Here is a 14,877-nt window from a genome sequence, read left to right on the forward strand (position 1 = left end):
ATTTCTGATATAAATTTATGTTGACCGAAATCTATCAGGGTCCTGTTTTTCAACAGTCAAAATAAACTATAGGTTTCAAGTCTAGGAAGATGGTCAGGACCTTATCAGACAAGGGTCAGGATGCCAGAAAACATCAAATCAATCAATCAGTTACCAGATAAGGATAAAAGGGAAAGGTTTTATCAAATAGTAAAGATTGATGGCTTGTGTTAGTTACCAAGGATTTATGAAAGCCAATATGGCAGAGAAACAGTTCAATAACGAAGTGGAAATAATAGTTAGCAAAGTATATGCTGTTTGTGTTATTTACCAAGGATTTATGAAAGCCAATATGGCAGAGAAACAGTTCAATAATAAAGTGAAAAAATAGCAAAGAGGGATGGCTTACAGTTACTAAGGATTTATGAAAGCCAATAGAGCAGAGAAACAGTTCAATGACGAAGTGAAAAAAAAATTGAAAAAAAAAATATGAACTCGTTTAGTAGACTACAAGTAAGACCGGAGAAACCTCGTTCTCAGACAGAGTCGTGGCATGAAAGCAAACCTAAAGAGAGGAAAAAAAGTAGACAGCAATTTAACAGAAAGCACTAGACTTTTGCGGCTTCGATAGCTCGCTTAGTAACAAGAAATTTGCTTCAACTCCATTCTCTATATTCGCAATGCAAGAACATTTCTGAACAAAATTCTATAATAGGAAGATGTCCCCTTGTCTTTATATGTCAACCTGTGCTCATCATCATGTTAAACTCTTTTTTTCATTCATTTCTTGTAGTTCTTTATGTCAATCAGTATATACTCTGGTATTTAGCCGTGTTTCTTCCAGTAAATCAGTGGCCAGACATTTTGCAAGTCCTCTCTCTCTCTCTCTCTCTCTCTCTCTCTCTCTCTCTCTCTCTCTCTCTCTCTTTTATTCATTTCTTATATTTCTTTATTTCAATCGGTATATGCTTTGATATTTAGCCATGTTTCTTCTAGTCAATCAGCGGCTAGACATTTTACAACTCTCTCTCTCTCTCTCTCTCTCTCTCTCTCTCTCTCTCTTCATTTCTTATATTTCTTTATGTCAACCAGTACATGCTTCGATATTTAGCCATGTTTCTTCCAGTCAATCATTGGCCGGACGTTTTGCAACTCATCTCTCTCTCTCTCTCTCTCTCTCTCTCTCTCTCTTCATTTCTTATATTTCTTTATGTCAATCAGTACATGCTTCGATATTTAGCCATGTTTCTTCCAGTCAATCATTGGCCGGACGTTTTGCAACTCATCTCTCTCTCTCTCTCTCTCTCTCTCTCTCTCTCTCTCTCTCTCTCTTCAGTTCTTATATTTCTTTATGTAAATCAGTATATGCTTCGATATTTAGCCATGTTTCTTCCAGTCAATCAGCGGCCAGACATTTTACAAATCTCTCTCTCTCTCTCTCTCTCTCTCTCTCTCTCTCATTAATTTCTTATATTTCTTTATGTCCACCAATATATACTCTGCTATTTAACCGTGTTTCTTCCAGTCAATTAATGGCCAGACGTTTTGCATCTCTCTCTCTCTCTCTCTCTCTCTCTCTCTCTCTCTCTCTCTCTCCATTTTTTAATTATTTTCTTTTATTTTTTTATGTCAGTCAGTATATGATCTGGTATTTAGCCGTGTTTCTTCCAGTCAACCAATGACCTCTCTCTCTCTCTCTCTCTCTCTCTCTCTCTCTCTCTCTCTCTCTCCATACCCAGAATCCGCGAAAGCTGTAATTTCGAAGTACCTTATTCTAGTGACAGAATTCTCCGAATTCCAGAAGAAGAAGAAACCAGTTGATCCACAAATTGAAGAGAGCCGTCAGGAGCTGTCTTTATCAATATGCAGACTTCAGATGAAAAGAAACTGTTAGGATTTTTTGAGGGCAGCCGTACAGCATTAGAAACTATCTCTTCAAGCATAGACGTATATTCTTTGGGAAGAGAAAAGAGGAGACTTGAGTAAAGGGATTGAAAAAGTTGAAATTCAACGGAATTTTAACTGGACGTTTTTTATTGCAGGAGATATTCTCACAAATTTGCTTGCAGCTCGGAATGCATATTGAATTAAGTGTGTATTAATGGTGCATAATGTTTTTTTTCTATTATGCATATATATGAGAGAGAGAGAGAGAGAGAGAGAGAGAGAGAGAGAGAGATCGGGGGGGGGGGACTGTGTTATGTATGTGCAGATATCTTAAAATATTTAGTTTCAATCTCGCTACTTAAATAATTTGATAATTTTATCTAAAACATGAAAAGCCACAATATTCCATTATTCCAATACCCATTCATAAATTTATATCTATACATGTATATAATGTGTTTATATGTGTATTTATATGTATATATATAGGTGTGTATGTATTTTTATGCATATATGTGTACATGTATTTTGTAACTCCCCATATATATATATATGTATATATATATATATATATATATATATATCAACTCTAAGGTGAGTCTTATGTTAACCTTTATTTTATATAAAAGCGATAACTCCTCTTCACTTGCTATATGAATTATATATTTCGGTGATTTTACAATTTTAATAAATAACCAAACCCACATAATTCAATTATGTGAAAAAAACATTCATATGTATGTAGAGCCCCCTTCTCTCTCTCTCTCTCTCTCTCTCTCTCTCTCTCTCTCTCTCTCTCAGACGTTCTAGATAAAGTAACAAGCATTGTAGATGTTAGGCATTGGTTAGTTTTATATGCAGAGTTACTGAGCTTGTAACCTGAACATTTGGGCGTGGTTTTAGAGTCGTAGTTACAGCTGATGTGAATGGCTGCTTTTCTTCTAAATTTAGTTAAAGACTAGAAATAAGTTTTCTCCACAGGGTAATGATTAAGTCGCATATTTAATATAGTTAAAGGATGTGGATTAAAAAAAAACTTCGATTAACTTTTTTTTTTTATTCTCTAAGCAGATTTAAACCGAGTGTTAACAAAAATCTTTTGTCTCAATTTAGGAATTGTATTTTGCTTGAAAGGTTTAAAGGCCGCTCATGAATGGCAGGAGCAAGGGACAGGGACATTGCCCTATCGAGCAGGACAATGCCCTAGAGACTGACCATAAATATATATATATATATATATATATATATGATCAACTTCCCAAGCCCCCTCTCCACCCAAACCTAGGACCAATGAGGGCCAGGCTATGGCTGCTGAGGACTCAGCAGATAGACCTATAGGCTCCCAAAAACACCACATCCTTAGCTCACAAGGATGGTGAGGTTGGATCGACCAAAGAAACTAACGAATTTGAGTTGGACTCGAACCCAAGTCTGGCGTTTACCAGTCAGGAACGTTACCACATCGGCCACCACAAGCTATTAATCTTTTGATGAAGGTCACAAAAATCCTTAAAAACTGATTGTGTAAAATGAATAAAAAATGAAGCGTGAACACAAATGAACAACATTTTCACTTTCTGAGACTTTTAAAGAAATTGATATTTCCACGAAAATGCCAGACCAGAGGACTTTCTAAATTTAAAAGCCCAACCAAGATTGCCTTTACATAAAAACTGGAACAAGACGAGCATTGATAGTTTCAGGCCTGATTCCTTGAAGATATAAGAAAACTGTAAGGTTGTTGCCATTACTGTTATGGGAATCACACGATTGGCCAGGGCACCAGTCACTCGTTCAGATACTACCGTTAGAGAGTTATGGGTCTTTTGACTGGCCAGACAGTACTACAGTGGATCCTACTACCTGGTTACGGTTCATTTTCCTTTTGTCTACACACACACGCGTGCGCGCACACACACACCGAATAGGCTGGCCTATTCTTTACATATTCTCCTCTATCCTCATACACCTGACAACACAGGTTACCAAACAATTCTTCTTCACTCAAGGGGTTACTGCACTGTAATTGTTCAGTGGTTATTTTCCTCTTGGTAAGGGTAGAAGAGACTCTTTAGCTATGGTAAGCAGCTCTTCTAGGAGGACACTCCAAAATCAAACCATTGTTCTCTAGTCTTGGGTAGTGCCATAGCCTCTGTACCAAGGTCTCATTTCTCTTCCTCTTTTTTGTTAAACTTTTTATAGTTTATATAGGAGATTTTTTATTTTAATGTTGTTACTCTTCTTAGAATATTTTATTTTTCCTTGTTTCCTTTCCTCACTGGGCTATTTTCCCTGTTGAAGCCCTTGGGCTCATAGCATCCTGCTTTTCCTACTAGGGTTGTAGCTTAGCAAGTAATAATAATAATAACTTGAAAGAAAACGATTAAGAATAAAGCTCTCCGTATCATATAGAAAATAGTATTAATGAAATGGTAGTGTTGGAACCATACTCCTTTATAAAAGGTAATAAAATAATTATTAATTTGAGTCATTTTTATCCTTGTAATTGAAGGCAATCTTTATAGACCATTCCAAGTGGGTCCTGATATAGGCTAAAGCCAAGAAGATGTTCAAACGATATTATTGTTGTTGTTGTTAATATCTAAGCTACAACCCAAGTTAGAAAAGCAGGATGCTATAAGTCCAATCGCTCCAACAGGGAAAAATAGCCTTGTGAGCAAAGAAAATAAGGAAATAAATAAGAAAATAGGGAAAAATAGCCCACTGAGAAGAGGAAATAAATCAATGAATTAGAAAAGAGGAAAAAATAGCCCAGGGAGGAAAGGAAACAAATGAGTTTTGCTCATCTACACAGGTAGTCGACCTTCACTTTAAAGAGAAAAAAAAATAGTACATATTCAGACCTTCCACACATCTCCCAAAACTGCCTTTCACATTTCTCTCTCTCTCTCTCTCTCTCTCTCTCTCTCTCTCTCTCTCTAAATTTATTCCTACAGACAGGTATAGTTTTTGTTCAATTTCATGTACTGCGTATACGGAAACTTGAAAGGAAACTAGTACTCTCTCTCTCTCTCTCTCTCTCTCTCTCTCTCTCTCTCTCAAGTTTTTCTTCAATTTCATATACTGCGTATACGGAAACTAGAAAGGAAAAAAGTACTCTCTCTCTCTCTCTCTCTCTCTCTCTCTCTCTCTCTCTCTCTCGGTAAAAGAGTTCAAGAATACGTTCGACAAGATCAAAAGAACTCTCTAAATGCTTAAAATAAATCGCTCTACCAAAGAGCAAATGGAGTCTCCGTGGATGAACTAAAATGAGTCTTCGAGATGTCCAAACTCCTGGATGTTTTAGAATGATTGGAGTGTGTTATCACAAATTAGTAAAACGATGAGTTTTGTTTGTTTTGTCCTGAAAATAAATCTATTTTGATGGTTAATTGGAAACGAGACGTTGGTAATGGTAAATTAAACTCTTGGCCAGTACGTATACAGATATGCATACACATGCAATATATATATATATATATATATATATATAATCTATATCTATATATATCTATATCTATCTCTCTCTCTCTCTCTCTCTCTCTCTAGAGTAATGCCCTAGGCAAGGATAGACAGAAACGGCCTGATGCAGCAGTATTGGGCCATACGTGAAAATTTCACCTTCCCTGCGGAAAGGCGAACTGGCAGAGGCTGGTGGTTTGTGGGAGCCAATTAAGTCGTTAGGCACAACTCGAAAGATGATGGGTGGAGTAACTCGGGAATGACTTTGAAAGTCATTTGTCGATTGAGAAGAAGTTTTATGTACTTGAGATTCATTGATGTGGTGATTATTTCATGAAAGTTTATTCTTTCCTTGTAATTCTTTTCAGGAAAGTTTATTGTTTCCTTTTAATACTTTTCATGAAAGTTTATTTTTTCCTTATAATACTTTTCATGAAAGTTTCCTTCCTTATAATACTTTTCATGAGAGTTTATTCTTTCCTTATGATACTTTTCATGAAAGTTTATTCTTTCCTCATAATACTTTTCATGAAAGTTCTTTTCCACTTCAAAAACAGATTATTATTATTATTATTATTATTATTATTATTATTATTATTATTATTATTATTATTATTATGATGATGATGATGATGATGATGATGATGATGATGATGATGAGGATTATTATTATTATTATTATTATTATTATTATTATTATTATTATGTACGCTACAACCCTAGTTGGAAAAGTACGATGCTAGAAGCCCAAGGGCTGCAACAGGGAAAAATAGCTCAGTGAGGAAATGAAATAAGAAAATTGATAGAATATCGCTCCTGCTTGTACCCTTAAGCAAGAGAACTCTACCCCAAGAAAGTGGATGAACATTATACAGAGACTATGACCACCAAGTAAAATCGATTGCAGAAAAACTTTACCAGTTCTTTTATTGCAATATGTAGACAGTAATTACATATTGCAAACGAATATTTTACTGTAATGGCTACTCGGATGACGTAATGCTTAGGTAAACCTTAGCTCACTTCACTTCTGCAACTGAGACTTGTGTCGAAATTATAATTACTAGAAATGTTTTGCTTAAGAAAACATTTTACTTTTGAGTTTTGAACACAATGGGTACAGTATGCAACATAGGTCGCGGCTTTTAGAACAAACGATACATAAATAAAGTTATTGGGCTTTAGTGTTTTACTTAGCTCTCTTCGTTCGAGTTATAGTAGATACACATAAACAGGCACGCACAAGCACACACTAGGCAGAGTGAATTCGATATTTAAGAGTATTAGTGGTTTATTCGAACAAATTAAAATCCCGAATATATATATATATATATATATATACATACATATATATATATATATATATATATGTATATATATATATATATATATATATAATATATATATAATATATATATATACACACATACACACACACATACACACACACACACACATATATATATATATATATATATACTTTTATATATGTGTGTGCATTCATTTATCTACCAATTCGTCTAAGTAAGCTTTTGAGAATGAATAAGCCTGTAATTTCCTGGTTAAACATCGTTACTAATTACAAAAAAAAAAGTAATTTAAAAGAAAATTTGTTAAAGCCTGTGGTTCTCTTATTGCAAAAACATTTAATGATTTTAAAAATCAAATGCAAAGAATTAAAGTTAAATTGAATATTAAAACAATTTTTAAAAAAAGCTTTGTGTAATATTTTGTTAAACAAATTAAGATTACTTGGTTGATTGTCAATAATCTACTGTTTTGTTTGTTATAAAATTATGTTTATTTAACTGATTGCATATTATCTGGGGTCACTTTTTGTTCATGAATTTTAGAATAAGTATCATCCTTGAATTGTTTCAAATTTCTGAAAATAAATTTTCATTTTCTTATCTAAAAATACATACTCTTTGCACTCCCTAAGAGAGATTAGTTCACCAAACTTTCAACTGGGCTCCTCAAGGGACTAGAAGAGTTGGAAGACCTAGGTGTACATGGCTGAGTTCTATGAAGCGTGAAGTAGGAGATGATGAATGGACAAGTATTGAAATAAAAGCTCAAGATAGAGAAGACTGGCGAAATCATAAACGTGGAGATTTCAATACTGCATAGAAAGGAATCTTAGGTGCTACAAGTGAAAATATATATTGGACATGATACGCTACCTTGCATTTATATACAATATATATATATATATATATATATACATATATACATATATATATATGCATATGTATATATATATGCATATATATATATATATATATATATAGGGTTCATATATTGAATAATTTAAAGTTCTTACACAAGAGTTCTGTCAACTAATTAATCTTGTGTAACTAAAATCTGTATCATCAACATAAATGGATCGTTAATCATTTAATAGTAGTTCAAATACAACTGTGTTAAAAGCAGCACTAAGATCAAGTAAGATCTGGATATGTCATATGTCATTCATCATTTCGAACATATCGTTTATAATTACATTCAGTCTTCAAATCCACACTGTTAAAAAAAAAAACCGTAATTTTAATCGGAAATTTTCCGTAAAAAAATATTGTCATAAGCCGTATTTCAGTAAAATACGGGGCACCGTAATTTTACCGTATTTGGTTATTATCATTTACTTGTTTGTGACCGTAATATCACTCCTTTACATTAATATAGCCGTTTTTAAAATGGTAAAGTTCCTGGAATAAATATTTCCAGGCATTGACCGATTTTTAATGCAAATTTTTAACAGTGTGGTCTTCAAATCCAAAGTAATTATTTAAATAGTAAAGTATATAGATAAAGAATAATTTTATTTAAAAAAAAAAAAAATCACATTGTAGCAATTTTTGCTAAAGTGGCTCACAAAAAAAAAAAAAAAAAAAAAACTTAACCCTTTAACCATCTAATCATGACTTGAAAAGACGCACGATAAAGAAGCAGAAGCCTTTGATAATAGACAAGTCACGATCACCTGTCCAGAGGGTCCATTATTTGCCCCGACACCTTTTTGCCGGTCTAAAACCAACCCGGGCACTCGTGTGCCCTTGTGGCGCGAAGCGTGTGACAGAGAACAAATTTTATTAGCTCTTGCTTTCCATGAGATTATCTTGATCGACACTTTACGGCTTTATTGTGTAACACAGGCCGGTTTTTTTTTGTTGGGGGGGGGGGGCCGGCTTGGCGAGGCAGTAGTGACACACCTGTGATACCCATTGTAATACCCACTGTGATGCCTATTGCGATACACACTGCAAAACCCATTGAGAAACCCATTGCGATACTCACTGCAATACCCATTGTGATACCCATTGTGATATCCACTGCAATACCCATTGCAATATCCATTGCAATACCCACTGATACCCATTGGGATGCCCATTGCAATACCCATTGTGATACCCACTGCGATACTCATTGCGATACCCACTACGATACCCACTGCAATACTCACTGCAATACCCATTTTGATACCCACTGTAATACCCCTTGTGATTCCCACTACGATACCCAATGCGATACCCACTGCAATAGATTGCATTACGATATCCATTGCGATACCCACTGTGATACCCATTGCGATACCCACTGCAATACCCATTGTGATACCCACTATGATACCCAATGCGATACCCATTGTGATACCCACTGCGATACCCAATGCAATACCCATTGTGATACCCACTGCGATACCACTGTAATACCCATTACGATACCTATTGTGATACCCACTGCGATACCCACTGCGATACTCACTACGATACCCCCTGCAATACTCGCTATGATACCCACTGCGATACCCATTGTGATACCCACTACAATACCCACTGCGATACCTATTGCAATACCCACTGCGATACCCACTGCGATGCCCACTGCAATACCCACTGCAATACCCACTGCGATACCCACCCTGGACTTATGATGCCATTGGGCAACTCACGAGACCCATCCTCTCTCGACAGGGTCACGATCGGTCCGAATACAACAGATAATTATCCAAAGTTAGATGCTATTCAGTATTACGTATCGCGTATAGTACCTGTCACAGCGCCTCACGAGGTAACTGTTCGTTGTGGCTTCTGGAACACGACTCATTTTTTTATGTGTATTTAGTAATGTGTCAATTAACACTTTAAAAGTCAGGCAGTCCATCTGGTGTCGGTGGCCTGCTTATCCGCCATTGCTGCTACTGCTTATTTATAAGCTGGTGGATCTCGTGCGAGTACAGGGTCTTATCGTAAAGTTCACCGAACAGCATTCTTCAGCATTGTTGCTATAATTTTGGGGGGACTTGATATTTGCATAGATCGCGGTGCGGTGCGCATGTTGACAGTCTGCTGGGTATCACAATTAGGCTTTGATGTTTATTCATGTTGGGAAAACAATGAAGGTGCAAGATGCCAGCTCCTGATAGGAGATTCGAAAACGAACTAATTTTGGAAGATGAGAGATACATATATTTTTTTTTTTTTTTTTTTTGCTTAAAACCACATGCGATCTGGTTTTTTGGTGTTGACAATTATAGCTAAAATACACAGATAAACATTCATTTAAAAGACATTTACATTCAGGAGGATTCTTCGTGGTTAATTTTTCTGTGATTTTGAAATAGTATAAAAACATTGCTCTTTAAACTTATTCGATTGGATTATGAAATGGAAAAGGGATCCTTATTATTAATATGTTGGGGTTAAGAGGCCTTATTATATCTGTGGCTAATATTCAGAAATGCAGAGAAAACTTGAGGATATCATCATTCGTGAAATGATTCCTTTATTCCAAACATTTTGACAAAATAATCCCTCATATTTTGATTTTATTTTCGGTGTTAAACAGATAAGATATTTATTTAGCTTGAGTGGCTAAGATGAAGAAACGAACCGGTTTCATGATATATGATAGGTCATCCTAAAAAGTAACATTAATCCACCAGAAGCAGAGCAACGGCTATTTGATATAACTATATATTGTGTGTATATATATATATATATATATATACGCATATGTATACATACACATACATATATATATATATATATATGTATATATATACATATATATATATGTATGTATGTATGTATGCAGGTATGCATGCAGGTATGCATGTATGTATGCATGTATATACACACACACACACACACACATATATATATATATACATATATAGATATATTGATAGACAGATAAACTCACACACACACACACACACACATATATATATATATATATATATGTGTGTGTGTGTGTGTGTGGGAGTTTATCTGTCTATCAATATATCTATGTATATATATATATATATATATACATATATATATATATATATATACATACATATACATATATTGATAGACAGATAAACTCACACACACACACACACATATATATATATATATATATACACGAGAATAACCAGAGTCCCAGATAAGATAAAAGGGAAAAAACAGAATATAACAATAACATTTTAATAAGAAAAATGACTGGTTTTAGATTGCAATATAAATTAAGAAAACTGTACTCTTCATAGTACTATTTTGTTGTCGAACAAAATGAAAACATGAACAACTCGATCCAAGTTTAGTTAATTCTGGAGTATAATTAAAAATGCAGTATTAATTACAAACTAGGATTAAACGATACCATAAATAACTATAATGATTTCAAAACATTTCAATTTCTCGAAACATATCATCATCATCATCATCATCTATTGACGTAAAGGGCCTCTGTTAGATTTCGCCAATCGTCACTATCTTGAGCTTTTAAATTGATACTTGTCCATTATCTCCTACTTCGCGCTTCATAGTCCTCAGTCATGTAGGCCTTGGCCTTCCAACTCTTCTAGTGCCCTGTGGAGCCCTGTTGAAAATTTGGTGAACATACAGGAATCACACAACTTTTAGTTTGAGTAATCATAATATCTGGAGACCTATATAAAGAGATTAATAGATAAAGATGTTGTTCTCACACGTCTCGAACTGGTAACCTAACTACGCCAGGATTCCACGCTGCTGAGAGGAAGGACGCTGGTGACAGGTACAACACATAATCATACGCTACCGGGGTCTAAAGTGATGTCAGGCAGGGCAGCCGATCGGGACTACGGTCTAGCCCGAAGCCAAAGCAAAGTCCTTCGAAATGAAGGCAACTGTGCTTACCCCCATACAAATTAGGAAAAGGCATTTTAATAGAAAAAGTTAAATTTTGTTTTTTTCTTTTTTTTAATCTCCCTCCCTCGGATGCTGAACGGAAAGGATGAATACTAAGCAACATTGTAATGTTAACAGGAAGATAGATATCACCTGGCTTATCTCACGATCTCGGATTTCATTCATCCCCGCTCTTTTTGTTGTCTTTACCATTGCCAGTGTTGATGGGCTGTGAGAAACTGCCTCTCTCTCTCTCTCTCTCTCTCTCTCTCTCTCTGTATATATATATATATATATATGTATATATACACATGTATATATATGTATATATATACATACATACATAAACACACATTATATATATATATATATATATATTCTATATATATATATGTGTGTGTGTGTATACATACATACATACATACACACACACATACATATATATATATATATATATGTGTGTGTGTGTGTGTATATATATATATATATATATATATTTATATACCTAACTATGTATTTTTGTGTGGGCATATCAATAATAACCTTTAGATTTGTCGAAAAAAAAGTCAAGTTCATATAGATATTCCATTGGCACACATATCCTTCTGAAGATTATCATCGCTCAAACCTTACAAATATTCCCACAATTCTCAAAAAACAACAAACCATATTATTTACAAAAAAAAAAAAAAAAAAAAAAAAAATTCAAGATTAAACAAATAAGCGAGACTTATAGGGAGGAAAGATTCTGTTTCATATCTGAATGATATATTAGTAATATACCTTTGACGGCATCCTCTTTTGGAAATTCCCACAGGATCTCCTTGTCACTACAGAGTCAAATCTCTCGTAGCAGGAAAGTGATGCTCGGCTTCCCGCAGAAGCCCTACAGATCGGGGGGGAGGTCAGCGAAGTGTGTAAGGATTTCCAGCTTATTATTATTATTACTTGCTAAGCTACAACCCTAGTTGGAAAAGCAGGATCCTATAAGCACAGGGGCTCCAACAGGGAAAATAGCTCAGTGAGGAAAGGAAACAAGGAAAAATAAAATATTTTAAGAAGAGCAACAATATTAAAATAAATGTCACTTTATAAATTATAAAAACTTTAACAAAACAAGAGGAAGAGAAATAAGACATAAGATAGAACAGTGTGCCCGAGTGTACCCTCAAGCAAGAGAGCTCTAATCCAAGACAGTGGAAGACCATGGTACAGAGTCTATGGCACTACCCAAGATTAGAGAACAATGTTTTGATTTTGGAATGTCCTTCTCCTAGGGAATCCAGCTCTTGTATAATCCAAACGCATACACATACTCATACACATACATACACTTGAAAATTCGTATGACTGGCACTTAACTTCAGTGCTCCTTTCTTGTCTTGCCTTCTCTAGTCTACTTTTTTTCAGTTCCAGTTTCATAAAAATAGATGTTCACCAGAACGTCAGTTGGGCAAGCCCAAACCCCGACTGTGGTGGCCAAGCACAGCAGTGGCCCTATCCAGTAAATAGCTTAAACTCACGATTCTGGGCTGGGATCGATCTGCTGCCATGCAAAAGCTAGGCGAACACGTTACCACTTATTCACAATGTGAGTTAGAAGGATAATATCTTAGTATCATTATTGAATTTATAATCAATATATTACTTAGAGTATTATGTTGATATGGAACACGGTAATTACATAAACAGGTGTCTCTCAGGGTAGTGTTCTTGCTCCTAAACTTTTCGTATTGTGTACATATGGTATGTAGTTTGGTCTTGATGCTCGTGCAGATGATTCTACTTTCTTTACATCAATCAGATTTCCTGAATGTAGACGAATGTAGTCTTTGAACAATGATTTAGCATAAATTAGTGTTTGGAATAAAATATGGGGATTAGACTAAAACCCTAAAAAAATATCCTTAATATAATCGTAAGTTGGTCAAGGACATTCTAGCCCCAGCTCTTTCCTTAGTATTGTCTCTTTAAGGAGATGCAGTTTATTTCAAAACTTTTGCGTCACTCATTATCTAAATCTTTAGTTTTTATGCATTTCTCCCTTCGACTGCAAAATAGATCAATAAACTGTGTATTGTGAAAGTCTTACAAGATTATTTGATTTGACGTATTTAAGAGGAAACGGTGGGTTTCCGCATATCGATCTATAAATTGGATTTTCGCTTAGACATCTACAGCTTACTTTTTCATATTCAAAGCGAATATAGACAGAAAATATTGGTTTCAAATTTGGGTGGCTTTGCATTTCAAGTTGGAAACATTTTAACCTTCGAATAATGTGATTGTTTACTGATGATCCAAAGCACATTTTCGTTAAACTTGCTTACAAGGTTTTGAAAGGCCTATTTTCATTACACATTTCTCCCTCATCGTTATGTTATATGATATATGGATTATGCCATAAAAGGCACGGGCTAGTGTATCCCAGTATATCCCAAGGGTACAACCACAATGTCTTGAATCGAACAACACTTTTAACTGCCTACCCTCGAAGCTTATCTAATAAGACACAAATCAACCATGGCAGTTGCCCTTCGATTCATAACCAGGCAATTACCGATACTAAATGTTACATAGATTATCTTGGCATATTCAACCATTCCAGACCACGGCCATTTTTTTTTACGCTCGCCCTAAAGAAGGAAATGCCACCACCATCCACAGTAATCATCCAGAAATTCCCACAGCACTCTGGCCTTCTGTGACATGAGATGCAACCACTTTCCCCCTGAGCACAAGGGAGGGGCTTCGACGCACGCCAAGGTGCGTGAGAAATGTGTGGAACTGGACTCAACAGGTGAATGTTGATTAAGGGAAACGAACTGGAGTGACAGGTTGAATTCAACAATTGTCTCAACTCAATTAGTAGTTGTTATTAATAATGGTTGAGGACTATGAAGCGCGAAATATGAGATGATAAATGGAGAAGTATTGAATTAAGAGCTCAAGGTAGAGACGACTGGCGAAATCTAACTGAGGCGTTTGCGTCAATAGACGTAAGAGATGATGATGATGATGATTATTATTATTATTATTATTATTATTATTATTATTATTATTATTATTATCATCATCTAAGCTGCATCCCTAGTTGGTAAAGCAGGATGCTATAAACCAAAGGGCTCCAACAGGGAAAAATAGCCCAGTTAGGAAAGGAAATAAATAAACTACAACAGAAGTAATGAACAAATAAAACAAAATAATTTAAGAACAGTAAAAACATAAAAGTAGATCTTTTATAGTTATATAAACTATAAAAAGAGACTGCTGTCTGCCTGTTCAACATAAAAACATTCACTGCAAGTTTGAACTTTTGAAGTTCATTAAATGCAAGGCGTGCAGGACTGATATACTCGATTATTATTATTTATTATTATTATTATTATTA

This window comes from Palaemon carinicauda, chromosome 13 (assembly GCF_036898095.1).
Source record: "Palaemon carinicauda isolate YSFRI2023 chromosome 13, ASM3689809v2, whole genome shotgun sequence".
NCBI classification, from domain to species: domain Eukaryota; kingdom Metazoa; phylum Arthropoda; class Malacostraca; order Decapoda; family Palaemonidae; genus Palaemon; species Palaemon carinicauda.